Source organism: Oncorhynchus mykiss, chromosome 12 (assembly GCF_057628025.1).
Source record: "Oncorhynchus mykiss isolate SJ-2025 chromosome 12, ASM5762802v1, whole genome shotgun sequence".
Lineage (NCBI taxonomy): Eukaryota > Metazoa > Chordata > Actinopteri > Salmoniformes > Salmonidae > Oncorhynchus > Oncorhynchus mykiss.
In genome coordinates this window covers 26152501-26179902 of record NC_143033.1, presented here as the reverse complement: position 1 = coordinate 26179902, position 27402 = coordinate 26152501, and the positions used below count along the sequence as shown (strand labels likewise).

General features: G+C 44.2%; 1 protein-coding gene across 50 annotated transcripts in view; it reads right to left on the bottom strand.

Annotated features, from left to right (window-relative positions):
- LOC110537258 (RNA-binding protein Musashi homolog 2) overlaps positions 1 to 27402 on the bottom strand; it is a 362383-nt gene that overhangs the window by 231694 nt on the left and 103287 nt on the right. The gene's annotated exons all lie outside the window — the stretch shown is intronic.

Below are 27402 nucleotides of genomic sequence, written 5' to 3'. Positions count from 1 at the left end.
ATGAAGAACAAGGAACACACTAGGCAGGTCCGAGATACTGTTGTGAAGAAGTTTAAAGCCGGATTTGGATACAAAAAGATTTCCCAAGCTTTAAACATCCCAAGGAGCACTGTGCAAGCGATAATATTGAAATGGAAGGAGTATTAGACCACTGCAAATCTACCAAAACCTGGCCGTCCCTCTAAACTTTCAGCTCATACAAGGAGAAGAATGATCAGAGATGCAGCCAAGAGGCCCATGATCACTCTGGATGAACTGCAGAGATCTACAGCTGAGGTGGGAGACTCTGTCCATAGGACAACAATCAGTTGTATATTGCACAAATCTGGCCTTTATGGAAGAGTGGCAAGAAGAAAGCCATTTCTTAAAGATATCCATAAAAAGTGTAGTTTAAAGTTTGCCACAAGCCACCTGGGAGACACACCAAGCATGTGGAAGAAGGTGCTCTGGTCAGATGAAACCAAAATTGAACTTTTTGGCAACAATGCAAAACGTTATGTTTGGCGTAAAAGCAACACAGCTGAACACACCATCCCCACTGTCAAACATGGTGGTGGCAGCATCATGGTTTGGGCCTGCTTTTCTTCAGCAGGGACAGGGAAGATGGTTAAAATTGATGGGAAGATGGATGGAGCCAAATACAGGACCATTCTGGAAGAAAACCTGATGGAGTCTGCAAAAGACCTGAGACTGGGACGGAGATTTGTCTTCCAACAAGACAATGATCCAAAACATAAAGCAAAATCTACAATGGAATGGTCCAAAAATAAACATATCCAGGTGTTAGAATGGCCAAGTCAAAGTCCAGACCTGAATCCAATCGAGAATCTGTGGAAAGAACTGAAAACTGCTGTTCACAAATGCTCTCCATCCAACCTCACTGAGCTCGAGCTGTTTTGCAAGGAGGAATGGGAAAAAATGTCAGTCTCTCGATGTGCAAAACTGATAGAGACATACCCCAAGCGACTTACAGCTGTAATCGCAGCAAAAGGTGGCACTACAAAGTATTAACTTAAGGGGGATGAATCATTTTGCACGCCCAATTTTTCAGTTTTTGATTTGTTAAAAAAGTTTGAAATATCCAATAAATGTTGTTCCACTTCATGATTGTGTCCCACTTGTTGTTGATTCTTCACAAAAAAAATCAGTTTTATATCTTTATGTTTGAAGCCTGAAATGTGGCAAAAGGTCGCAAAGTTCAAGGGGGCCGAATACTTTCGCAAGGCACTGTATATAACTTTTGGATGACTGACGCCTTTAGTGAGAGGTCTAATTCTTTAATATGGGGCGACAAGGTAGCCTAGTGGTTACAGCGTTAGAGCTGCAACCGTAAGGTTGCAAGTTCAAATCCCCAAGCTGACAAAGTACAAATCTGTCGTTCTGCCCCTGAACAGGCAGTTAACCCACTGTTCCTAGGCCGTAGTTGAAAATAAGAATTTGTTCTTAACTGACTTGCCTAGTTAAATAAAGGTTCAAATAAAAATCATTTATGCTCTTCAAATTCATATTAATTATATAAATAGGCCCTTTTAATTTTGTCTGGCTCGACATTCCAAATAAAATTGAATATTTTTTTTCTTCATATAATTTAATAAACAGGTTGCTAGGTGTAGGCAAGACCATAAGCAAATAGGTAAACTGGGATATGGCTAAAGAGTCAACTTCTTGACGGTACCCATCCCGTTAGCGGGATAATTTTTGTCAGCAACCGCTGAATAGCAGAGCGCCACAGTCAAATAATATTTCAAAAAAATATTAATATTCATGAAATCACAAGTGCAATATTGCAAAACACAGTTTAGCCTTTTGTTAATCCACCTGTCGTCTCAGATTTTGAAATTATGCTTTACAGCGAAAGCAATCCAAGCGTTTGTGTAAGTTTATCAATAGCATAGGAAAACATTATGTACACTAAGCATTAAGTAGCCAATTTTGTATTGCTGATTCAACTTGTTAGCCAGGGTTCGTGCAGATAACCAAGAATTTACAACTTTCAGATGAGACTGAATTAAGATGACGATTAATATTGACTGCTATTGATGTAAAATATTACTAGGTCTTTAAGAGTTTATTCGGAAGATAACAGCTCTATAAATATTTTTTCGTGGGGCCCGACTCTCTAGTTAATTACATTTACATGATTAGCTCAATCAGGTAATATTAATTACGGATAAATTATTTTATAGAATAGCATGTCATATCACTTAATCCGGCATAGCCAAAGACACGACACTCCCATATCTACTGGGTGAAATACCACAGTGTGCCATCACCGCAGCAAGATTTGTGACCTGTTGCCACAAGAAAAGGTCAACCAGTCAAGAACAAACACCATTGTAAATACAAGCCATATTTATGCTTATTTATTTTCCCCTTTGTACTTTAACCATTTGTACATCGTTACAACACTGTATATATACATAATATGACATTTGTAATGTCTTTATTCTTTTGGAACTTCTGTGAGTGTAATGTTTACTGTTCATTTTTATTGTTTATTTCACTTTTGTATATTATCTACTTCACTTGCTTTGGTATGTTGACATAAGTTTCCCATGCCAATAAAGCCCCTTGAATTGAATTGATATAGAGAGGGGAAAAACAGGCTAGGAGCCGATGGGTGCCATGGGAATGATGGCTGATATAGAGAGGGAACAAACATTTTCACCACACAAACAAGAGAAAAATGTTTGTCTGCTTTATTGACTTTTCAGAGAAAGAGCAGTTGATTATTTTTGACAGGGTCACTATACATCAGAGGTATGTAGGGGGTAGAGTTTGCTATCTACTTTAATTACAGGCTTTGTGAGTGGATGGGCCATGGTGAGAGCAGGATTTCAATCAATCACGTTTTACCTGACAAAGACCCCTGTGGTGTCTTGGGAGGCAACCAAACAGAGAGAGAGGAGGGGCTTTAATGAAAACAGAAATGAACAGCACAGACAAGAAAACCAAATGTGAAAACAAACTATTAATTTACTGCAATACAGCATGTATTTGAAATTTGAATGTATTGTTTCAGTAATCAAGCGGCGCCAGGAAAAACAAACGAGTGAGAGGCATGTAGACAGACACACAGAGAGACAGACAGTCAGACAGTCAAAACCAATGGAGAGATAGGCGGTGAGCTAGAGAAAGAGAGAAGAGGTAGATGGGACAGTGTGAGAGTTCACTGTGTATTGAATAGTTCCAGTGTGATGAGGAGGCCAGCCAAGTTGAGATGTGTGACTAAAAGTAATGCAGCTGGACACAAAGGATTCGAAGATACAAAGAGAGCTATCACAGAATTTTAATTAGCCACTCCAAGAATGAAAGAGTATTTTCCCAGTTGTCCTTGCATTCTTAATAACATTTAAAAAAAAAACTTTGAACAGTTTTCACAGGCACTCTGCCAAAGCACACTAACCCCACCCACCCTCCCCCCACCTGCTAACTCAGTTCACTCCTTTCACAGACTCTCCCAACCACACCCACACTATTTTTGTATTAATCTTCACAATTAATTTGTACGTATTGTTAGAATGCCTTGACTAGACTTACTAAATTGGAGCAAAGCAAAGACCTTGAACACAAGCAGAGAAAAGGAATCTCTCCTTCCTTACTCAACACGATTATGAATCCTCAAATTTTTCTAACCCAAAACCCACAAGTTCTCAGAAACAATAGCCTCTTTTTTTTTGTGAGAACTGGTACAGTTTCCCCTATATCTCCCATTTATTAGGCCTCATTCAGCTAGTACAATACAGAACATAACACACAAGGCTGTTCTGTACTTATGGAGAATACTGTGTAGATTGCTATGGGGTTTGGAGTGGCCCTAGGGGCATACTGTAAACTCCTTCTGTCTCCATCCAGACAGGTGTGACTTAGAAACATGTACTGGACCCTACAAACCTAATTTCCACAGTCCCTGTGGTCTTTAAATGGTGTTGGGCTGTGTTTTCTTACACAATGCTACAGATCTTAGACTTTGAAAGTTTGAGTGAGGCAGTTATTCTATAACTGCACACTAGTTCAAATGAGGACAACAAATCCTATCAGCCAGCAAGTGGCTATCCTACTCTGCATCTTCCCGAGTGGCAGACAGACAGTTTTTAAATGTTCAACAGCACTGTCAGTTGAAAAACCTTTCCATCATAATCAGAATATAACAGTGAGGAAAGGAGCCTCTCAGCAGAGAAACAGACTGCTGCTATTGTTATACACTTTTAACTCAAACTTCTACCGCTAATACAAAAAAACACAGTGAACATTAGGAGAGGAGAGGAGAGGAGAGGAGAGGAGAGGAGAGGAGAGGAAGGCAGCAAGTTGTGTTAGTCATACCGAGGAGGTCTCCTCTCCCACATTCTCTCTGGCCCAGTCCAGTCAAACTGTCTCAAACCCTTCCTGTGAATCAAAGGAGCAACATCCTGCAGACTACTTCTTACGTACGCACACAGACACACACACACTCACACACACACACACACACACACGCACACACACACACACACACACACACACACACACACACACACACACACACACACACACACACACACACACACACACACACACACACACACACACACACACACACACACACACTACTTCTGCTGAGAACAAACTGTCTGAAGGGCTCTCTGAAGGCTTCCCAGTAAACAAACTTTGCTCAGCATACACAGTCATTTCCAGCTGACAGGGTTTCTACACCGACAAATGCAGCCCAACTCAGCACAGGCTCTGATGATGTAAGCAGAGCTTCACCAGTCACAGGACCTCAACTAAGGGCCAGGGCCCTCAGGCATATGTGGGATTGCCTATGGAGCTCACTGTCCGCATTATTACCAGAGCAGACTACTGTGTTATGGGGTTTCATGTATCAACCTTGGGACAGCCTCTGAGCTGTGAGTTACAGGGAACATGCCAGGCACAGATGGACTGTTCATCATCATCATCATGTTACACAGGACACAGCCTGGAGTATAATGTCTTAGGGGTCAGTCCGTGTCCAGAGCAGGTTGATCTGTAACGTCCATTATGGAGACCCACCAGGGTGAGGGATGAGACAGAACCATGTAACAAGCCCACGGAAGGAGGAGAGGAGAGCCCCCCACGGTCCATGGGATTATAGCCCAGTGGGAGAGAGAGATACTGTGGATATTCCTCTCACGTCTCCATCAGTGCAGCACATAATGTGGCCATGAATGTCTTTAGCGTCAGCAATATTAACACAAGCAATAGTTGAGATAGCAGACCAGATAACTGCATGCCATAACTGAATGATAGTGTGTCTCTTACATTTTGCACATTTTAAATTACCCATACATATTTTACATAAGTGTTGTTTTTATTTTGATTAGTATGTTTGACAGCTGAGAAATGTGAGTAATAGCGAACTCTAACTCAAAATATTTGATTGTGGGAATAATAACACCAATACTATGGTATCTGTGATAGACCACATGTTGTACCTTGATGCAACTTAAATGATTGTCCTTGTCTGTATGGTTTCATCTAGAGAACCAATCATTCTGCTGCACTGAGAGCTCTATGAGTGGCTGAATGATTTGGTGAGTCATTTTCCCATAGAGGTGTATATTTCCCTGTGAGAGGCCATAGAAATAGACATATAAACCCACCATGCCACAGAAGAGACATTACAGTTAAGTAGTGTGACACGCTTCACAGGGAACAGACCTCAGTGTCATTGCCCTGCGCTACAGTGACATACTGGAGCAGCCTTTGATGTTTTTTACGTTGGGGAAATTGTGTGTGTGTGTGTGTGTGTATGCTTGCGTGTGCACAATTGGGAGTGTCGGAGTGCTGCTTTAAAACTGAGTCATCACGCGCTGCTGCCTTCCATGGAATGGATTGGTGCACAACGAGAACAGAAGAGAAAGCGTACAAGTCAAGTGATTTGAGAGACTAGTTTGTGATGTCATCTTCTCCTGTGATATTAGCAGGAAGCTACTGAGCCCCTCTTTCAAGCCTCATCAGAAGACAAAGTAGATGCAGCACACTGTTTGGTTAGAAGAGTAGCGCCTCATATCTTTTTATCTCCGTCTTTGGCGCGGACACACGCACACACGCACACACACACACACACACACACACACAAAAGCATGAAGACGCACACACCCACACAAACATACACATACAATCTCTCTGTTTCAAGTAAAATGATTCCATCTCTCATGGGCCCAGTTAAGCTCTCACAAAGCCACAATGCATACAGCAGGTAGATTGATTCTGACTTATTAGCTGTGAGTGAATGTAACAGGAGAGCATTAATACTAAAGGAAATGTGATATCCTGAGCCATCGAGTGCTCGTTAGCATTTTAATCAAAGCACTTCCAAGCTTGCATATGGAGTCCTTGCCATGAATTCCTAATGGCGGCTTTGGAGATGAGAGGAATTTTCACACAGCGCGCCTCGCAGCAAAGACGCGACTAAGGATATACCACACAGGAATTCTTAACAGTCTTAAAAACGGGAAATGTTTTCAATTGACGTGCCTCTGGCCCTCATTGTCTTTCACTGCAGAGTAAATGAAAGGTTTAAGGACAGCTAGCGCAGTTGCATTGAGAAGTTAATTTCCTCATGTCTCTGTCCAAGCCATCTCTACCTATCCAGTCCAGTATCATTTCAACACAATGGACTTAAAACAATCCAGACTCAAATGGCACGACAAACACCAGGCAGTGGAGCGCTGGAGCGCTGGAGCGAGAGTCCTGTTTGATCATATCTCCTAAATGACAGCTTTCCGGCCAGGCAGTGGAGCGCTGGAGCGCTGGAGCGAGAGTCCTGTTTGATCATATCTCCTAAATGACAGCTTTCCGGCCAGGCAGTGGAGCGCTGGAGCGCTGGAGCGAGAGTCCTGTTTGATCATATCTCCTAAATGGCAGCTTTCCGGCCAGGCAGTGGAGCGCTGGAGCGCTGGAGCGCTGGAGCGAGAGTCCTGTTTGATCATATCTCCTAAATGACAGCTTTCCGGCCAGGCAGTGGAGCGCTGGAGTGCTGGAGCGAGAGTCCTGTTTGATCATATCTCCTAAATGACAGCTTTCCGGCCAGGCTGTGGAGCGCTGGAGCGCTGGAGCGAAAGTCCTGTTTGATCATATCTCCTAAATGACAGCTTTCCGACCAGGCAGTGAGTGTAATTGTAATGGCTGGGTCTCTATTTTAAAGCATCAATCAATACAGAACCAAGATCAAACCCTACTACGCCGGCTCTGACGCTTGTCGGATGTGACAGGGCTTGCAAACTTTTACAGATTACAATTACGTGTCTTCCCCCTCAGGAGACTGAAAAGATTCATCATGGACTCTCAAATCCTCAAAAAGTTCTACAGTTGCACCATTGAGAGCATCTTGATAGGCTGTATCACCACTTGGTATGGAAACTGCTTGGCATCCAACCACAACGAGCTACAGAAGGTAGTGCGTACGTCCAGGAAATCACTGGGGCCGAGCTCCCTGACATCCAGGACCTCTATACCAGACTGTGTCAGAAGAAGGCCCTAAAAATTGACAAAAACTCCAGCCACCCAAGTCCTAGACTATTCTCTCTGCAACCGCACACGAAGGGGTACCGATGCCCCAAATCTAGAACCAACAGGACCAACGTTCCCTCAAATCTTTTCCGGCACTGAGCAAATTTCAGGTCTGCTGAGCACAAACTTGAACGTTGTGAAAATTCTGTGCAACTAACTGCGCGCGTTTACTGTGAACACTGAGGCTGTACCCGCTTTAAGTTACAGTTTTAGCAGTTACCAAGTAGGCTACTGTGGCTATTTTATCATAATGTAGGCCTATCAGAGTGGCCTACCATCAAAAACAATGGAGAAAATGTATCCCATAACATTTTAACATGGAAGCATCTATCATTCAGCCTACAGTAGCAGCCAGTGTGTGGTGTTTAATTTAGGCCTACATTCCATGAGACTTTTGAAGAAGAAAAACCATGCAGGGCTTGACATTAACCTGTTTATCCACTGACTGAAAATGTTATGTTGTTTGATGCAAGAAACCACTTTACAAAATAAAAAGTATTATTATTCCCATACCATTATTATAGACAATCAGACAAATTATGTTCCCCTCTGCCTACTGGCTACTTAGCTTATTCAAGCCTGTCTAAAAATACAACACTGCCCCTTTAAGACAAAAAAACCTCTTTACCTGCCTTGCTTTTTAAAGATTTCTAGATATGTACACGTTTTGTGCTCTTGTAGGAAGCAATCACTCCCCTATTGCTGACTACAGATGACCTATAACTGGGCTAATAACTCACTAACTAGCACAGGATATGAAGGAAATGTGCACACGTGGCTACATGCAGCTCTCGCTTAGATATCAAAACAAGGGCAGCTACTCATGACCGCTCATGCTGTAAACACAGTCCAGTTCAAAGTAAATGACACAGACCCATATATGGCAATGGTCTATTTGCATATAGGCCTACTGCAGCTCTGATTGTTTATGCCGTATTGGTATGTGTAGAGTACGAGTTGAGTCGTGCGTGTCAATGCAATAGAATCCTACTCTGATGAGTTCTGCCTACAACAAAATATCTTGCATAGTTTGTTTTGTTTCGGTATTTTGCATTGAAAGTGGCTCATATTGCATTGATTAGATTTCAATTGTCACATTAAAGGGAAACGTTATCAGGGAAAACTCTAGAACAGTGGCCACCAACCTTTTCTGAGTCAAGATCACTTTCTGATTCAAAATGCAAGCTGAGACCTACCGCCCAGATTCTTTTTTAACATGACTTAAAAAGCGCAAGCCTATGCAACATTAACCAATGAAAAACAGTACTGTAGCAATGAGGTTTGTGCAGTACGCTGTACATTATCACCACATCGGGCCATTTTAAAATTTGAGATAGGCTATATGATCACACCGGTAATAGATCTGTTGTTGTATTACTTTTGAGGCACAGCTGAGTGAGCACAAATAACATTTGATTTTGATTTGATTAGAGAAGGGGAGGAGTGGAATCACAGACCAACATTCTGCAACACGTCACGTTTAAAAGGATAATGTGCTGCTGCCACGAAATGGCATTGCATATCATTTATTGAGCAAAGGGAGAAAGGGGGGATAAATAGAGGAAACAGTCTTAGCTTTCATGACACCGTTAATCAAGTTTCCCTGCGAACAACTGCTGCCTCAGTGGATGTCTGATTGAATTAAGCCAATCAGACGAGGAGGTCTCTCTGTGTTGCCGTGCAGTAACGGCCTCCTGGCAGGAGGCCTTTTACATTTTCCTCACACAGAGACAGAACTATGAAGGCTAGCTGCCTGTTAAGAGAACGACCAACTAACCACCAGCAACACATATGCTGCCTGCCACACACCACCAAGACAGACCATTTCTGAGTGGGTGTTAAGGCAGTGAGTCCAATTTGAAGGACTATTTTTAAGGTCGTTCAGACAGACTCTCGTCTGTGTAAAAATCACAGCCTCACTGGCAGGCCATTGGACCCTCTGGTGTGTTGTGTTGTGAATCCCCTCATAGCACCAGTCTGTTAAACCACTCACAGGTTGACCTTTCCTTTCTGGAGTTGCCGTCACTTCTAATGTTGCCATGACAACACGCCTGCCATGACAGCTAATGACACACTTCCACCAGGCTATGCCAAAGCCGGGGCACTGTGGCTGAGAGAGGTGAGGAAGGGGGTGGGAGGAGAGGGAGGGGGGAGACGACAGCTGTCTGAGGCTTGGGCAGAGAGAGACCTCTGACTGCCAGCCCTACCACACACAGCAGCCCCACCACAGCCCCACCATAGCCCCACACACCCCCTGAACCTGCAGAGGAAGGTCAGCTCAGAGGTCAAACTGACCCACCCTCGTCCCTACATCACACACAGCCTCCAAACCACAGGCTGTCAGATGGACGAGGATGAGGAGTGTGAAGAGTTATAACAGTGCACTGATTATGCAACCACTTTCTATCATGTATGATGTTTCTTATTCTTTAGATATTTGCAGCTACAGTGTATACATTATTTGGCAACCAGCCTGCCAAGATTAATGAACCGATTACCAAATATCTGACAGCCCCACAGCGAAAAGTTTGAAGGAGTTACTTGTCATTGACAGGGAAGGTTCTAGGATTAATCAGGTCCAATGTTTGAGTGGTTTTGTTGGCACGGCCAGTGGATAATATGTGGTTTTTTGGAGGTCCTTACCTGCAGACGGAGGGAGAGCTCCTCATAGCCATTATTGACTAATCTATCAGCCTGTCTCAGGTGTCTGTGCTGCAGCACACTGCTGCTCCCTACCTAACGCTGGGCTATTTATACCTCTATCCTTTAGGCCAGGGCACAAACAGGTCACTGAGTCTATTAACAATCTATTATTCATTCAATAGGACTAATGCTGAGTCTGGGCTTGACAGCACAGCTAACTAACCCAAGTCAGGAAAGACCAGACAGCCTGTTCACTTGTAATGGCTGATTCGCTGTCAATGGTGCAGCATGCGACAGCCTAGACGTAGTATAAAAACATACACTGTGATATTAGTGTATCTGTGCATGTGAGATGAAGCGTGTGACTGGGTTTAGGTATGGGGATAGGTTGGCTCCCCTCTGACCACCCAAATGTTGCCTGGAACTCAGCTTATGACATCACCAGTGGGTGTTTTCTTTCAGTGGCTATCAGCTTACCATCACCTTAAACACAGAGCCTGAGCTGAGGCACTCCGTCCACAGTAGTAAATAAACTCAAGGCCGTGTTAGTGTTGTTGGTGACGAGATGCTGTACTTGACAGTCTCTCACTTTTTCTCTCTCAGTTAGGAAACTGCTGTGTCGCCCTTCTGCTTTCCTCCCCAAACGCGCACCAAAGTCACTTTCACAGGCTTTGCTTAATAACTAGAAGGTAAAGAGACGCCCCAGAGGTCAGGCTGGCTAATGAAGCAGTCTGTCGCTGCTAATGGTGATTAGCACTCCTCATCAACCTGCTCACCTCCCTACCACACACGCACCCACTCACACCTTCATCATCCCACAGTGTCAGGGTGCATGGCAGGTTGACACAACACACACACCTTTTCTCACGATGACAAAAATATAGACATGTAAACTCCACATTTAAGAAGCACAAACATGTACAGTATTCCTCTAAACTTAGCCTATGATCTGTGCTCTTTCAAGTGCCTACTACTGTCTGTCTGAGTTCAGTTGATCCTGTTCTTTCTATGGCTCTGGTGAGTCACTTGCTCCCCAGGCCCTGCCTACACTCTTGCAAAGGTTAGCTGTGACGCTGGCGCCTCCTGCCCACTCCCTCCCCAGAAGTGGAATGATTGCTTATGGAATAGCTCTCCTGGTGCCCGATTAAAACACTTTCCAACAAGTCTGTCACCGACGCTAGGCGAGGGGGGAACAGATATGGCATATGGGCTATGGAATATAGCCTTCAGTTGCCTTCAATGGGCGTGAAGATATTGAGCCAATAGGGGATTTTGACAAATGGAATCAGGTGTGATGGAGGGAAAGGAGGGAGAGAGGAAAAGAGGGATGGGGAGAGTAATGGAACAGCATGAGTCCTGCCAAGCTTTCCTTTCAGAAGCAGCTACGAAACACAAAGACCAAAACAAAGGATCCTCAGTGGAACAGGCACTGCCCATTGGACACTGAGCATCAGCCAGCTATATGGAACATCCTATCTAACTTGGGACTGGAGTGTTAAAAATCACTGTGCATTTACATGAGCACACTTCAATTGCGGATAACTTTGTATGCATATTTAAAGGTTACACAGCCTCAAATTGGAGTGTATCTAAAATGCCTGAATTATGTGAAATGTCATGAAGTGTGATTTTATCAGAGGTGAGACGTTTTCTCTTCTGTTTGGGAACTCTGATGTCACTCTACTTCTGCCGTTATTTTTCTCTCTCTAAAGAACTTCCACAAAGTCAGAATAAAGAGCAGTTAAGTTCCCCGACTGGAGCTCTTGAAGGGAAGGTCGTTATCTGATTTATATTTTGGCCACAGCCACAGAGCTGCCAACGGGTTACTACATACAATAAAAGGCATTTGGAAGCTGGCCAACGTGAGAGTGTTGGCAAGGATATCCATGGATCTAAGGCTTCAACATTTACATTTAAAGCTGTGATCACAAACATGTTATCACATAAATCTGAAAGGACACCTCCAAGCAGAAATCTTCTCAGACCTACATGATTACTATGTGCATGTGTTAGCTAGAACGGAAGATCATGAAGCTGGACGGACACAATTAGTGAGTTTCTCAGATAATTCACAATGCTGAGTGTGCATGCTAACACGCATTGGTGTGAGTGTGAACCGCTCCGCTCTGGCGTGAATGTGTGCTGCTGACACATGCATTAGGCATGATGGGTCTGGGCTAACTCACATTAGCAAAACTGCAGGCTAACACACAGCTGGAGCCAGGCCCCTGGCTCTCTCTCTGAGCTGTGGGCTGGCAGGGCGGGCTGAGGATCTGGATGGAATGGTACATTTGGGTTGGTGTGTGTTCGGCCCAGCTGCTTCAATGGCCTGTCCAATGGACTGTGGTGCTCCTGAGACCAGGCACACAGACTCTGCCATAAAGACCTTGTACACAGACCCAACGATACAGTGGCCAGTTACTACACCCAACGACATGCAGTAAACTCGTTCTCCAAGAGCTCTATTTAATACATCATATAGAAAACAAATGCAGTTAACATGCATTTTGCGATCCTGCCATGGGAAGGAATATATCCACCTACAAACAGACTAGCATTGACCATGGTATTGGACTACACTGGTCAAGCTTTGAACTCTCTGTGGCTCTGTCTCAAGTCTCTATCTTCTGGGTCAGTAGCGGATCAGGCAAGGAGTAGCACCAGCAAACACACACAACCTCTGGTTACACACATACAGATATACACTACCGATCAAAAGTGTTAGAACAACTACTCATTTAAGGGTTTTTCTTTATTTTTACTATTTTCTACATTGTAGAATACCACTGAAGACGTCAAAACTACAACATAACACATGGAATTATGTAGTAACCAAAAAAGTGTTAAACAAATCCAAATATATTTTAGATTTGAGATTCTTCAAATAGCCACCTTTGCCTTGATGACAGCTTTGCACACTCTTGGCATTCTGTCAACCAGCTTCATCTGGAATGCTTTTCCAACAGTCTTGAAGGAGTTCCCATATATGCTGAGCACTTGTTGGCTGCTTTTCCTTCACTCTGCAGTCCGACTCATCCCAAACCATCTCAATTTGATTTGACTTCGGGGGATTGTGGAGGCCAGGTCATCTGATGCAGCACTCCATCACTCTCATTCTTAGTAAAATAGCCCTTACTCAGCTTGGAGGTGTGTTGGGTCATTGTCCTGTCGAAAAACAAAAGATAGTGCCACTAAGCCCAAACCAGATGGGATGGCGTATCGCTGCAGTATGCTGTGGTAGCCATGCTGATTAAGTGTGCCTTGAATTCTAAATAAATCCCAGACAGTGTCAGCAGCAAAGCACCCCCACACCATAACACCTTCTCCTCCTCCTCCATGCTTCACGGTGGGAAATACACATGCGGAGATCATCCGTTCACCCACACACGTCTCACAAAGACACGGCGGTTGGAACCAAAAATCTCTCATTTGGACTCCAGACCAAAGGATTATTATTGGTGTCCTTTAGTAGTGGTTTCTTTGCAGCAATTCGACCATGAAGGCCTGATTCACACAGTCTCCTCTGAACAGTTGATTTTGGAGTGTGTCTGTTACTTGAACTCTATGAAACATATATTTGGCCTGCAATTTCTGAGGCTGTTAACTCTAATGAACTTATCCTTTGCATCAGAGGTAACTCTGGGTCTTCCTTTCTTGTGGCGGTCCTCATGAGAGCCAGTTTTATCATAGCGATCGACAGTTTTTGCAACTGCACTTGAAGAACGTTTTAGAAATGTTCCGTATTGACTGACCTTCATGTCTTAAAGTAATGATAGACTGTCATTTCTCTTTGCTTATTTGAGTTTTTCTTGCCGTAATATGAACTTGGTCTTTTACCAAATAGGACTATCTTCTGTATACCATCCCTACCTTGTCACAAAACATCTGACTGGCTCAAACACATTAAGAAGGAAATAAATTGCACAAATGAACTTTTAACAAGGCACACCTGTTAATTGAAATGCATTCCAGGTGACTACCTCATGAAGCTGGTTGAGAGAATGCCAAGAGTGAGCAAAGCTGTAATCAAGGCAATGGGTGGCTATTTGAAGAATCTCAAATAGAAAATATATTTGGATTTGTTAAACATTTTTTTGATTACTACATGATTCCACATGTGTTGTTTCATAGTTTTGATGTCTTCAGTGTTATTCTATAATGTAGAAAATAGTAAAAATAAAGAAAAACCCTTGAATGAGTAAGTGTTCTAAAACTTTTGACCGGTAGTGTACACACACACGAAAGCACACACAAGTCCTCACCAACATGCTGTCAGGCCGATTACCTCCCTGACTGCTAAAGTGAAAGCGAATCTGAAGGCTGAAAATTACTGTGATGATACAGGTTAGGTGAGTGGCATTAACCCTTTCATGCGTGCTGCTGTCAGAAGGCAGAGTGGAGAGATACAGGCCCATGGAAACAGAATGTCAAATTTTGACTGTCCAAAAAAGCTATGATGCTGTCAAACCAAACCATCTCACTTCAAAGGTGCTATGAGTAATAGGTCTCTTGAAGAATCTCCGTTATTTGGTCATTGTTTATGAAATGTTTGTGTGCAGTGATGAGTCAATGATGATGCGCTATCTATGGCCATATATTATAACAATACGCATCAACATAAGCCAATGTCCAAATCATAAAATACAAACAACAAACGTAAGCGTTTGCATACTTGTTTGTGTTCCACTATGTACAAAGAGGAAGTCTAATTAAACATGATTAATTACTACGTTAGGATCATTTTCCAGTAACGTTAAGCTACGAGAGAATCATTTGATGCACACCCATCCGTCTGTACATATAACTGTTATTATGTCCTGCATTAGCGTTGTAATCCCAGTAATCCTTCAGCGTGAACACACCAATCACATTTTCACAGAGATAGTGATATAATGATATGACTAATCACAGTCTTCAGGTTGCCACAGTAACTCAGAGGAGGGATTAGAAAGCTTAGGGGGATTTTCAACACCATTTTGTAAATAAGTTGAACATACTGAATTTCAGTAAGGTCACGTAAAACAGCAGTAGACTTACTTTCGCCTTGAAAACACAACAAGGAAGAAATAAAACAAGAGACAAAATGAATGTATCCACCTCCCACCCGAGAGTCTGCGTCTAGATAACGGTCTCCTGCTGGGCAGTGAAATAGAGTGCAGGGTATCGTCTGGCTGATACAAAGGGGCCGTTCTGAACACAAGGACAGTGTTAGGATGAATCCATACAGCGTTGTAGCAGTGGTGCTGTTAGATAAAGTCACCTGGTGTTTTTTTTTTCTTCACCTTTATTTAACCAGGTAGGCCAGTTGAGAACAAGTTCTCATTTACAACTGTGACCTGGCCAAGATAAAGCAAAGCAATGCGACAAAAACAACAACACAGAGTTACACATAAACAAACGTACAGTCAACAACACAATAGAGAAGAAAAACAGAAAAATCTATGTACAGTGTGTGCAAATGTAGAAGAGTAGGGAGGTAGGCAATAAATAGGCCATAGAGGCGAAATAATTACAATTTAACATTAATACTGGAGTGATAGATGTGCAGATGATGTTGTGCAAGTAGAGATAATGGGGTGCAAAAGAGCAAGAGGGTAAGTAATAATATGTGGATGAGGTAGTTGGGTGTGCTATTTACAGATTGGCTGTGTACAGGTACAGTGATGGGTAAGCTGCTCTGACAGCTGATGCTTAAAGTTAGAGAGGGAGATGTAAGACTCCAGCTTCAGAGATTTTTGCAATTCGTTCCAGTCATTGGCAGCAGAGAACTGGAAGGAAAGGCGGCCAAAGGAAGTGTTGGCTTTGGGGATGACCAGTGCAATAAACCTGCTGGAGGGCATGCTACGGGTGGGTGTTGCTATGATGACCAGTGAGCTGAGATAAGGTGGGGCTTTACCTAGCAAAGACTTATAGATGACCTGGAGCTAGTGTGTTTGACGACGGATATGTAGTGACGACGGATATGTAGTGAGAGCATAGAGGTCGCAGTGGGGGTAGTATATGGGGCTTTGGTGATAAAACGGATGGCACTGTGATAGACTACATCCAGTTTGCTGAGTAAAGTGTTGGGGGCTATTTTGTAAATGACATCGCTGAAGTCAAGGATCGATAGGATAGTCACATATACACATATTCTAGGTCAGAACCGTCCAGAATAGTGATGCTAGTCGGGCGGGAGGGTGCGGGCAGCAATCGGTTGAAGAGCATGCACTTAGTTTTACTAACATTTAAAAGTGTTGGAGGCCACAGAAGGAGTGCTGTATGGCGTTGGAGCTCGTTCAGAGGTTTTTTAGCACAGTGTCCAAAAAAGGGCCAGATACAGTGACGGAAAAAAGTATTTAAAAGATGAGAGAGGCCTGTAATACTTTTTCCCACCGCAATTTGCAAATAAATTCATTAAAAATCCTACAATGTGATTTTCTGGATTTTTTTCTCTCATTTTGTCTCTCATAGTTGAAGTGTACCTATGATGAAAATTACAGAGCTCTCATCTTTTTAAGTGGGAGAACTTGCACAATTGGTGGCTGACTAAATACTTTTTTGCCCCACTGTATATACAGAATGGTGTCGTCTGCATATAGGTGGATCAGAGAATCACCAGTTGCAAGAGCCACATCATTGATATATAACAGAGAAAAGAGTCGGCCCGAGAATTGATCCTTATGGCACCCCCACCGAGACTGCCAGAGGTGCGGACAACAGGCCCTCCGATTTAACACACTGAACTCTATCAGAGAAGTAGTTGGTAAACCAGGCGAGGCAGTCATTTGAGAAACCAAGGCTATTGAGTCTGCCGATAAGAATGCGGTGATTGACAAGTCGAAAGCCTTGGCAAGGTCGATGAAGACGGCCGCACAGTACTGTCTTTTATCGATGGCGGTTATGATATCGTTTAGGACCTTGAGAGTGGCTGAGGTGCACCCATGACCACTCCATGGAAACCAGATTGCATAGTGGAGAAGGTACGGTGGGATTCGAAATGGTCTGTTTATTAACTTGGCTTTTTTGAAAGATTCTCGATTTTAAGATGGCGTGGCCCTGGTCAGGTCCGGTGGCTCACCCGGCTGGGACGCCACATTAATCATGATGCCATGGGTGACGCTGGGTCACTGATACAAACTCTGCTAACTGCCCCAAAACTCACATGTTTAGACATACCCTTACATAACGCACACACACATGGGACTGTACACACCTCCCTTAAACACAAACCCTGGGAGCCCATAGTGTAAGTTGCCAGAGAAGAGCCCGTCTGTGGACATAAAGGACCGGTGCTCCCTGGCAGGGTTGAGCCCAAGCTGGCCAGCCAGCTGGATGACAGCAATGATGAGCCCGGGAGGAGGTGTATCCTAAATCATTTGAGGTTCACCCTCCGGTAATGAAGGAGGGGGAGAGAGCCATCCTTCCGGTTCACTCATCATCAGAAATAATTACCCCGTATAGGATTTGGAAGCCCCATGTAGGGTTCAAAATTAGCCAACCTGGAGCCCTGCATGTGTCGGACAGAGGTCCCTGTGCTGCTCTCACTGTGTTGCTTAATGTGGCCCTGACTAAAAGGTAGCTAAGGCGAGGAGAGGGGAGGAGAGGAGAGGAAAGGAGAGGAGAGGAGAGGAGAGGAGAGGAGAGGAGAGGAGAGGAGAGGAGAGGAGAGGAGAGGAGAGGTCCATAGTTTCAACCCAGAACCCAGCAGGAGTATTTACCCTTTAGACCTGAAGAATCATTGGGATCCGGCTCACACCAGACAGGAAGCCACAGTTTATTCATCAGGCTCTGCTGAGAGACTCAATCATGTGTTTGTATTCACCATAGTCTCTTTCACTCCCTATCTATCTTTATTTTCCCTCACACCAACTGTATTCTCTCTCTCACTCTACACGCACACACGCACACACACACACACACGCACACACACACACACACGCACACACATGCACGCGCACACGCACACGCACACACACACACACACACACACACACACACACACACACACACACACACACACACACAGACAAACAGTGGATTCTCTTTATCCAGAGCTAATTTCACACCGAGCACATAACTCAAAATACCAGTGTTGATTAAAACTGATGGGCTGCTACAGGCTCTAACGGTGGGGTGGTGGAGACACTAAATCATCTCAACTCCCTCCTCCCCCTCCTCCTCCTCCTCCCCCGCTTCCTTCTCTTCCAGCTTCACAGCTTTTGTCCTGATGGTTACAGTTTAAGTCTGTTCTGGTGAATCAGTAGCACTGGTATTGAAGGCCAGACAGAAGACCTGCCCTTTATGTGGAAGCGTCATTCCAATGGAAGATGCCATGGTCCAAAAATGCATTTGAATTAGTTTCCCTAACATTCAGGACATAAACACAGTACAGTATATTCATATTTCACATACCTACTTCCCTTGTCTGATCAGGCAACATCCTGCCACTGTAGCCATGGAATGTGAGGAATCTGCAGGTGTGTCTTCAAACACTCTCTCATGGCCCAGTGATTCTATTAACAACACAGTCTGTCAAGGCTGGAGTTGAATGGCCCTGCCTGTCTTGATATTCATTTTAAACACTCAGTCCACCTTACCTTGTCAGTTTCAGTATCTCCTTATTGTGTGCTCAGTTTAGATCTACATCATTTCAATGACAGCATGACCATTCTGAACATTCACTTTCTCTTCATTAGATCATGGCCATTCTGAACATTCACTTTCTCTTCATTAGAGCATGGCCATTCTGAACATTCACTTACTCTTCATTAGAGAGTGGCCATTCTGAACATTCACTTTCTCTTCATTAGAGCGTGGCCATTCTGAACATTCACTTTCTCTTCATTAGAGAGTGGCCATTCTGAACATTCACTTTCTCTTCATTAGAGCGTGGCCATTCTGAACATTCACTTTCTCTTCATTAGAGAGTGGCCATTCTGAACATTCACTTTCTCTTCATTAGAGCGTGGCCATTCTGAACATTCACTTTCTCTTCATTAGAGAGTGGCCATTCTGAACATTCACTTTCTCTTCATTAGAGCGTGGCCATTCTGAACATTCACTTTCTCTTCATTAGAGCGTGGCCATTCTGAACATTCACTTTCTCTTCATTAGAGCGTGGCCATTCTGAACATTCACTTTCTCTTCATTAGAGCGTGGCCATTCTGAACATTCACTTTCTCTTCATTAGATCATGGCCATTCTGAACATTCACTTTCTCTTCATTAGATCATGGCCATTCTGAACATTCACTTTCTCTTCATTAGAGCGTGGCCATTCTGAACATTCACTTTCTCTTCATTAGAGAGTGGCCATTCTGAACATTCACTTTCTCTTCATTAGAGCGTGGCCATTCTGAACATTCACTTACTCTTCATTAGAGAGTGGCCATTCTGAACATTCACTTTCTCTTCATTAGATCATGGCCATTCTGAACATTCACTTTCTCTTCATTAGAGCGTGGCCATTCTGAACATTCACTTACTCTTCATTAGATCATGGCCATTCTGAACATTCACTTTCTCTTCATTAGAGCGTGGCCATTCTGAACATTCACTTACTCTTCATTAGATCATGGCCATTCTGAACATTCACTTTCTCTTCATTAGAGCGTGGCCATTCTGAACATTCACTTACTCTTCATTAGATCATGGCCATTCTGAACATTCACTTTCTCTTCATTAAAGCGTGGCCATTCTGAACATTCATAATCTCTTCGTGCCTTTCCTTTAAAAATCCTTTCAGCACTGGGAAATGTAAAAAGGCCTTTTCCTTTTTTCCCCTTAAAGTTCAGGAAAGAGCACATTTGATATTGTCCTTTGATGGCGACCCTGGCTCTTATCACTGAAACCTTGGCCTAACCCTGGCTTGACTGTGCCAAATCTCTGTACCGAAAGGCACACAAACACCCTTCATCCAAATCTACCCGATCATTGTACTAATGTGCCACGGTAATCATGTCCATTCAATTCTATACAGCTGTCTTTGAAAATATTACAAGGTGGATTTTGCACTGTACATGTATACATGTTACTATTTGAAATGGCTTTCATAACAAAATAGCTTTTTTTCCATTATATAGGCCTGAGTGTATAGTAGTAAATGAGGACTGAATCCTTCCCAGGGACACAACATCCCTTTGGTACATCTAAAGGATGTTGTTGACATATCTACTCTAAAACACTGGCCTCTTTCCCCTGACACAGTTCCATGTAGGCTCCTGAGACGCAGCTGTGGTAGCTGCACACGCACAAACACACACACACACACACATGTTTACGCACACATGCACACACCTCTCTAGTGTAAGGGCAGTCAATGCTTCAGATGTGTAATACCTCAGAGGCTTCATTAGGCCCTTGCATCGAACCACGGTAGCTATAGACAGACAGAGAAACAGACAGACGGACGGACGGACACAGACGAGACACACGGTACCTTTCCATGCAAGGAGTAAAAACAACAAGGACATTTACCAAGTGCTTTAAACAGAGCTGTGTGTGGGAGGTAATCATCCCAGGAGGCAGCCTGAAGTTGTGGAGAGAGAGAGTGTAGACCAATGGGACTGTGCTTATTCAGCGTGCCCTGTGTACAGTGAGGAGTTTCCCTCTAAAGCTGCAGCAGCTTTAAACCTGCCATCAGCAGCTTTTGAATGTGCTTTTTGATAACGTCACCTTGCTGTTAGAGGACAGGAAGGTAAAATACACAGGACTCTACTGGAAATACCACAACCATGAATGCACAGTGGTTCTCAAGGCCTAGGTGTAGTGTAAAGCAGGCAGATACACCACAATGTGTTTCATGTGAAGCCTCCAGTTTCCATTTCCTCCTTACGGCTGGTTGTTCAGTGTGTAAATCGTCTGACTCAGTCATTTCCTCCTTTACGGCTGGTTGTTCAGTGTGTAAATCGTCTGACTCAGTCATTTCCTCCTTTACGGCTGGTTGTTCAGTGTGTAAATCGTCTGACTCAGTCATTTCCTCCTTTACGGCTGGTTGTTCAGTGTGTAAATCGTCTGACTCAGTCATTTCCTCCTTTACGGCTGGTTGTTCAGTGTGTAAATCGTCTGACTCAGTCATTTCCTCCTTTACGGCTGGTTGTTCAGTGTGTAAATCGTCTGACTCAGTCATTTCCTCCTTTACGGCTGGTTGTTCAGTGTGTAAATCGTCTGACTCAGTCATTTCCTCCTTTACGGCTGGTTGTTCAGTGTGTAAATCGTCTGACTCAGTCATTTCCTCCTTTACGGCTGGTTGTTCAGTGTGTAAATCGTCTGACTCAGTCATTTCCTCCTTTACGGCTGGTTGTTCAGTGTGTAAATCGTCTGACTCAGTCATTTCCTCCTTTACGGCTGGTTGTTCAGTGTGTAAATCGTCTGACTCAGTCATTTCCTCCTTTACGGCTGGTTGTTCAGTGTGTAAATCGTCAATGACTCAGTCATTTCCTAAAGCACTCCAGCACTGGAATGGAATTTTGCCTTTGACAACCCTCTGTTAGGCAAAGCCGTCTCATGATCGAAAACAAAATGCATTTTTCAGCACAGAACTACTTAATAGTAGTGGTAAAGAGGTGGTTTCACATCTCTTCAGAAGCCTGTCAGATGTTGCGGTGAAATATGACACCATCATTTTGTTTCTCATTTGGCTCTCCCTTGGCTGTGGCTGCAGTGGCAATGCAGGGCCTGTCACTCAGAGGCCAGCGCCTGCCTACGTGGCCCTCGACGCCCCTCTCCAAATATCACCTGTCACCGGCAGCCCCCTCTCTAAACACACGCTCCACCGAGGCAGAAAAACATACTCTACCACTGCAGCAAAAGAGCCCTTTTCGGGAGATGTATTAATTTCCGAGCGTGATCTTGGCAAGTGCCTACCTCGTTTAAAGATCACAAGTGGCCCAAGAGTGGAAAGTTATTAGCGCCCCTGGGCTTGTGCTTACAGGTTAATGCACTACATTCATGGCTGTGAAATCCCATATATCTGAGGAAATAGGCCTTTTTCAGGCCTAATCGCTTCCTGAGAATGTTTATATGGGTGCATTTTCCCACCTGAGGTACAGCTCCATACAGTGCAGAGCAGAGATCAGCTTGTACATTGCCTGGTTGTTTAGGAGCTCTGAGAGCCACGGGAAGGGGGGGGGGATGCTGAGTGGCAGATGAGTTCTGACAGCTCCTTTGACAACGTGCTCAACCCAAGAGCCGTCTGAAAGGCTGCTGTAGCCTCTCTCCCGCCTCACACACCCATTTCCTCCTTCATGTCACAATAGCACAGGGAAGATTGCTGCTGCTGCTTTCTGCCTTACCAGATTTACCCCAGTGAGCAGGTGCTGGGAATCCCATCCAATCACAGTCAATATTTTTTTTAACAGATTGTTCTTTAAGCAGCACAACTGGGGCCTCTCAGTTCCATCAGCCAATGACCCAATGAGGCACTGTAACGTAATCAAGCAATCCCAGCTTATCCAGGGGAGCCATTTCAGAGAGGGATGCCGGTGGACAGACTACACACCATGTGTCAATCCCCCATGAGACACCACAGGGCTCCAATAGAAACTAGATAGATAGGTATCTAGGGCATAGTGATAATATCCATAGTGAGGGATTTGAAGGCTTAACAACCCCTACATTGTGTCACTGATCGCCATCCTCACAGGAATAACAGCGAGCTGAAACATCAAGAGGAATAGTAGTGAAAGTCAATTCTACTGTGGTTGTTTAAATATTGGAAACATTTCCAAGTCACTGGGCAAATGAAGGTCAGAGGGGATATTAAATAATGTGTCTGTCTGTCTGGTCCTGAAGCAGCAGCAGGGTCAGGGCCAGTTCATCTCCATTGCTCTCGTCTGTCTCAGGCCTTAACTACAAGTGACTACAGGGAGATGAAATAGTCTCAGTCAAGCATTGCATGCTGCAGAGGAGAGCTCCTATGGACCTGATGCTGGCTCATACCAACCCAGCTCTGACCAGCACTAACACTGGAGCTGTGTCCTACAGACAACCTACTATAAGGACCACAGCCTGGTCTGGAGGGATAAACACAAATGCTGAATGGAGAGTTCACACCACATTCTGTAGGCAAATCTTTGACTACACACTCAGAGGTGAGATGAGATGCAGTGGGGTATAGAAATGTAATGCAAATGTCCATCTGCTGGTGTTTCAAGTGCACGAGTACAGTGAAATGCCTTTCTGGTTTGCTCTTCCCAACAACGCAGTAATCAATAGCAGTAGTACTATAAAATTATATATTTTTTAAAGTAAAGTAGAACAAAAACACAGGAGAAATAGAAATAAGAATAACATGAGAAAGTAAGTAAGCTATATACAGGGTCAGTTCCAGGGTCAGTGCCAAAACCATATTTACAATATTATGTGTGACTGAAGAGGAGTGAGCTACTGTGATATCTCTGAAGAGATGCAGGTACTGTATGTGTCACAGAGGATGTTTCCTCCATATCACAGCCCTCACGCTGGGGAAAAACTGGTTGAATCAACGTTGTTTCCATGTCTTTCAACCAAACAAAATCAAGGCGATGACGCTGAATCAACATGGAAAAGTCATCAACATCAGGGCATTTCATTATACATTTTTTTAACCTAAATCCAATGACAAGGTGAAATGTTTTGTTGATTTCATGTTGAATTCATGTTACTTGACAACTCAACCAAATGTAAATCAAAATGACATGTTGAGCTGATGTCTATGCCCTGTGGGTTGAGAGCAAACCACTTTAGAACCTAATAAAGGCAAATCCAGGATTTTAAGTGTCTTTCATGTTGTAATACTGCAATATCAAAACCATCAAAACGGTGGGATTTAAGGATTTCGTAGATATAGAAAACGCATTTAATAACTGCATGATCTGGGAAAGTACATTGCTGTTTTCATCTAAAGCATTTTGGCAAATAAACAATAACAAAAAAAATCCCGAACAAAGATTTCCACCAGTGCATCGTATATTTACTGGTTGAGAAGAGGGATCTAAATGTGTCTGTTTGTGTTCAATGGAACAGGAAGCTTGGCAATGCACTAATGGACATCAGCACTGTTTTTATTTGGTACGCCTGAAAAACTTAAATGTTGTTATTAAATGTAAGCGCTTGGGCAGGTATGCTAAATGAACTAATATGGAGTCCTGGATGTAGCCGTTACGGACAGTCACGCAATATAGTTTTTTTCTGCCATTTACAAAATCTCAATGCACAACGAAATGTCAGCTATGATATTAGATTACCGGAGCACCAGAACAAATTTCCTGTCACTAACCAAGGCATCCTTTTTTTCATTCTTTTATCTTTGCATTTCTTCTCTCATCTGCTTCCTCTCAGGGGAATGTGGTGAGAAGAAGACCTAGTGGTCCACTGAGGAACAGAGAGATGGCACAAACCACATGGTTTCAGAGTGTTGTGTCCTCTTGTTCACCTACACTATTAGAGTGTGAGTTCCAGTCCCTGTCCTAAGGGAGCAGTACCACAGGATGTGTGGAGAGATATTCAGCTACTCTTAGAGAACAGACAATGGAAAATGTTTCTGACAGAGATCTCAGGTTCAAATGAGTCTGACCCTGTGACCCCACCCAACACCCCTGCAGGCCCATCAGCTCAGAGGCAATGAGCAGGTTAAGACTCTTAAGTAAGTAAGTAAGGGATCACAAGATGTAAACAGATCTTCATCCACTCCTGGAGGACAACGGAGGACTATTTTATAGAAAATACCTGTGAGAAGGGCCTGTCTAAGGTTCTGAGGCGCCAGGGCCCCTACCTCCCTGCTCCCTCAGTGTCCCCCCTGTGACCCTGTACTCCCCCTTCCCATTCCCCTGCAGCCCCTTCAGCTCAGAGGCAGTGAGCAGGTTAAGAGTCCAGAGTCCTGCTCCTGGTACAACAGTAGCTGGCTCCCATCCAGTAGGACATGGGAACCAGGGCAGAGGAGGACATAAAGGGCCGATTGTGGCGGCCCACTGACTTGGAAAGAAACTGCAGACCGGGGCTGATGAAACCAAACCCCGGCACAGCTACAGCCCAGCACCGGACCCCAACCCACCACAGCACAGAACACAGTGCAGGCCAGGAGTAACAAAGTGTCCAGGAGTTGATTCAGCTTAGCCAAATAAGGGCACCTTGTTTTGAGACGCATTTCAAGTCGATTTCAGTAAACCAATGACTAAGAATAAACCATCCAAGATAATTAGGCCCTTCACTGTGGTTAGTCCCTTGACTGTGGTTAGGCCTTTCACTGTGGTTAGGCCATTCACTGTGGTTAGGCCCTTCACTGTGGTTAGGCCTTTTACTGTGGTTAGGCCCTTCACTGTGGTTAGTCCCTTGACTGTGGTTAGGCCCTTCACTGTGGTTAGTCCCTTCACTGTGGTTAGGCCTTTCACTGTGGTTAGGCCATTCACTGTGGTTAGTCCCTTGACTGTGGTTAGGCCTTTCACTGTGGTTAGGCCTTTCACTGTGGTTAGGCCATTCACTGTGGTTAGTCCCTTGACTGTGGTTAGGCCCTTCACTGTGGTTAGTCCCTTCATTGTGGTTAGGCCTTTCACTGTGGTTAGGCCTTTCACTGTGGTTAGTCCCTTGACTGTGGTTAGGCCTTTCACTGTGGTTAGTCCCTTGACTGTGGTTAGGCCTTTCACTGTGGTTAGTCCCTTGACTGTGGTTAGGCCCTTCACTGTGGTTAGTCCCTTCACTGTGGTTAGGCTTTTCACTGTGGTTAGGCCTTTCACTGTGGTTAGTCCCTTGACTGTGGTTAGGCCTTTCACTGTGGTTAGTCCCTTGACTGTGGTTAGGCCTTCCACTGTGGTTAGGTTTTTCACTCTGGTTAGTCCCTTCACCGTGGTTAGGCCTTTCACTGTGGTTAGGCCCTTCACTGTGGTTAGGCCCTTCACTGTGGTTAGGCCCTTCACTGTGGTTAAGCCCTCTTTTCTGGCCTGGTCTCTAGTTCTACTGTTATGTCAGGCTGTAATTCAATATGAGGGTTACCACTGGCCCCCTTTTTTAATCACGTTCGCCTACCAGTTTGTTGTTTCTTGAGGGTAAGTGTTTTTTAACAGCTGTATGCCATGTAAGAACGATTACAAATCTGACGATGCAGAGCTCTCAAGTAATGGTACTCAAGCAGGACCCAAGTGTTTATTTGGCACATATTCACCCCTACACGTTTCCACAGGATACAGAAATGCCTGTTACTGGGCCTTAGGTGAACCTAATTCATCAGTCCCACATGAAGATACAGTACAGTAAACAGACAAGACAGCAGAAATGTGCTGCCTAAGAAGAACTCAGAGGAGCGATCTTGTCGTTGTCAGTCACGCTGGTATTGGGATGCATGAGAATCAGTCATTACACACCGATACTGTCCTTCAAGCCCATTCATCTGGCTGTCAGCGGCACATTACCCAAACGTATTCAGTGTACTGTGGATAACTCAGTAATACTCCGTAGAGCAGGCGGGCCTCTCTGAAGTTGTGCTGGGGGTTTAGATATGAGCACTTTTACTAATGATGACAAGTGGGAGAGTGGGAGAGAGTGATGTGATTTGGAGCTGCCAGTTCCCTTCCTCTCCCTGTATCCTACTCTATCCGAGGAGAGGAGAGGAGAGGAGAGGAGAGGAGAGGAGAGGAGAGGAGAGGAAACAGGGAACAGACAGAATAGAGAGAGATATTGCAGTAACCCTGGTGTGACCACACCACCTGTTTCTCCCCCTGATCCCCACAACAACCGCCACCCCCACTGCCTGCCTGCCCACATCCTGCTAATTGGCTTATGTCACCTAGACCTGAACACACACTTGGCCCACACACACACACACACACACACACACACACACATACACACACACACACACACAGCCACACCTAAAGAGAATTCCCAGGTAGCTATCCTAGCAGTGTGTTTACCTGAGCACCGAGCTGCAATGTTATAGAGGAGAATCTCTCTCTCTCTCCCTCTAGCTCTCTCTCTCTCTCTCTCTCTCTCTCTCTCGCGCTCTCTCCTCACTACAGAATTCTAAACATGTACATCCCAGACATCTGAATGACAAGCCCTGCTGCCACTGTGGTGACCACAACCCCCATCCTTCCCCCCTTCTCAATCTTTCTGTGGAGGAGAAACTAAATGAATTGGTTTTCCCTCTCCGGGCGACTTCTCAGAGAAACAGCGTGTGTGGCGATAATGGCAGGTTGCATTGGGCAGCTAGGTTATTTAATAAATGGAGGGATATATGTGACAGAGAGGATGCAGAGGGACATACACAGACACC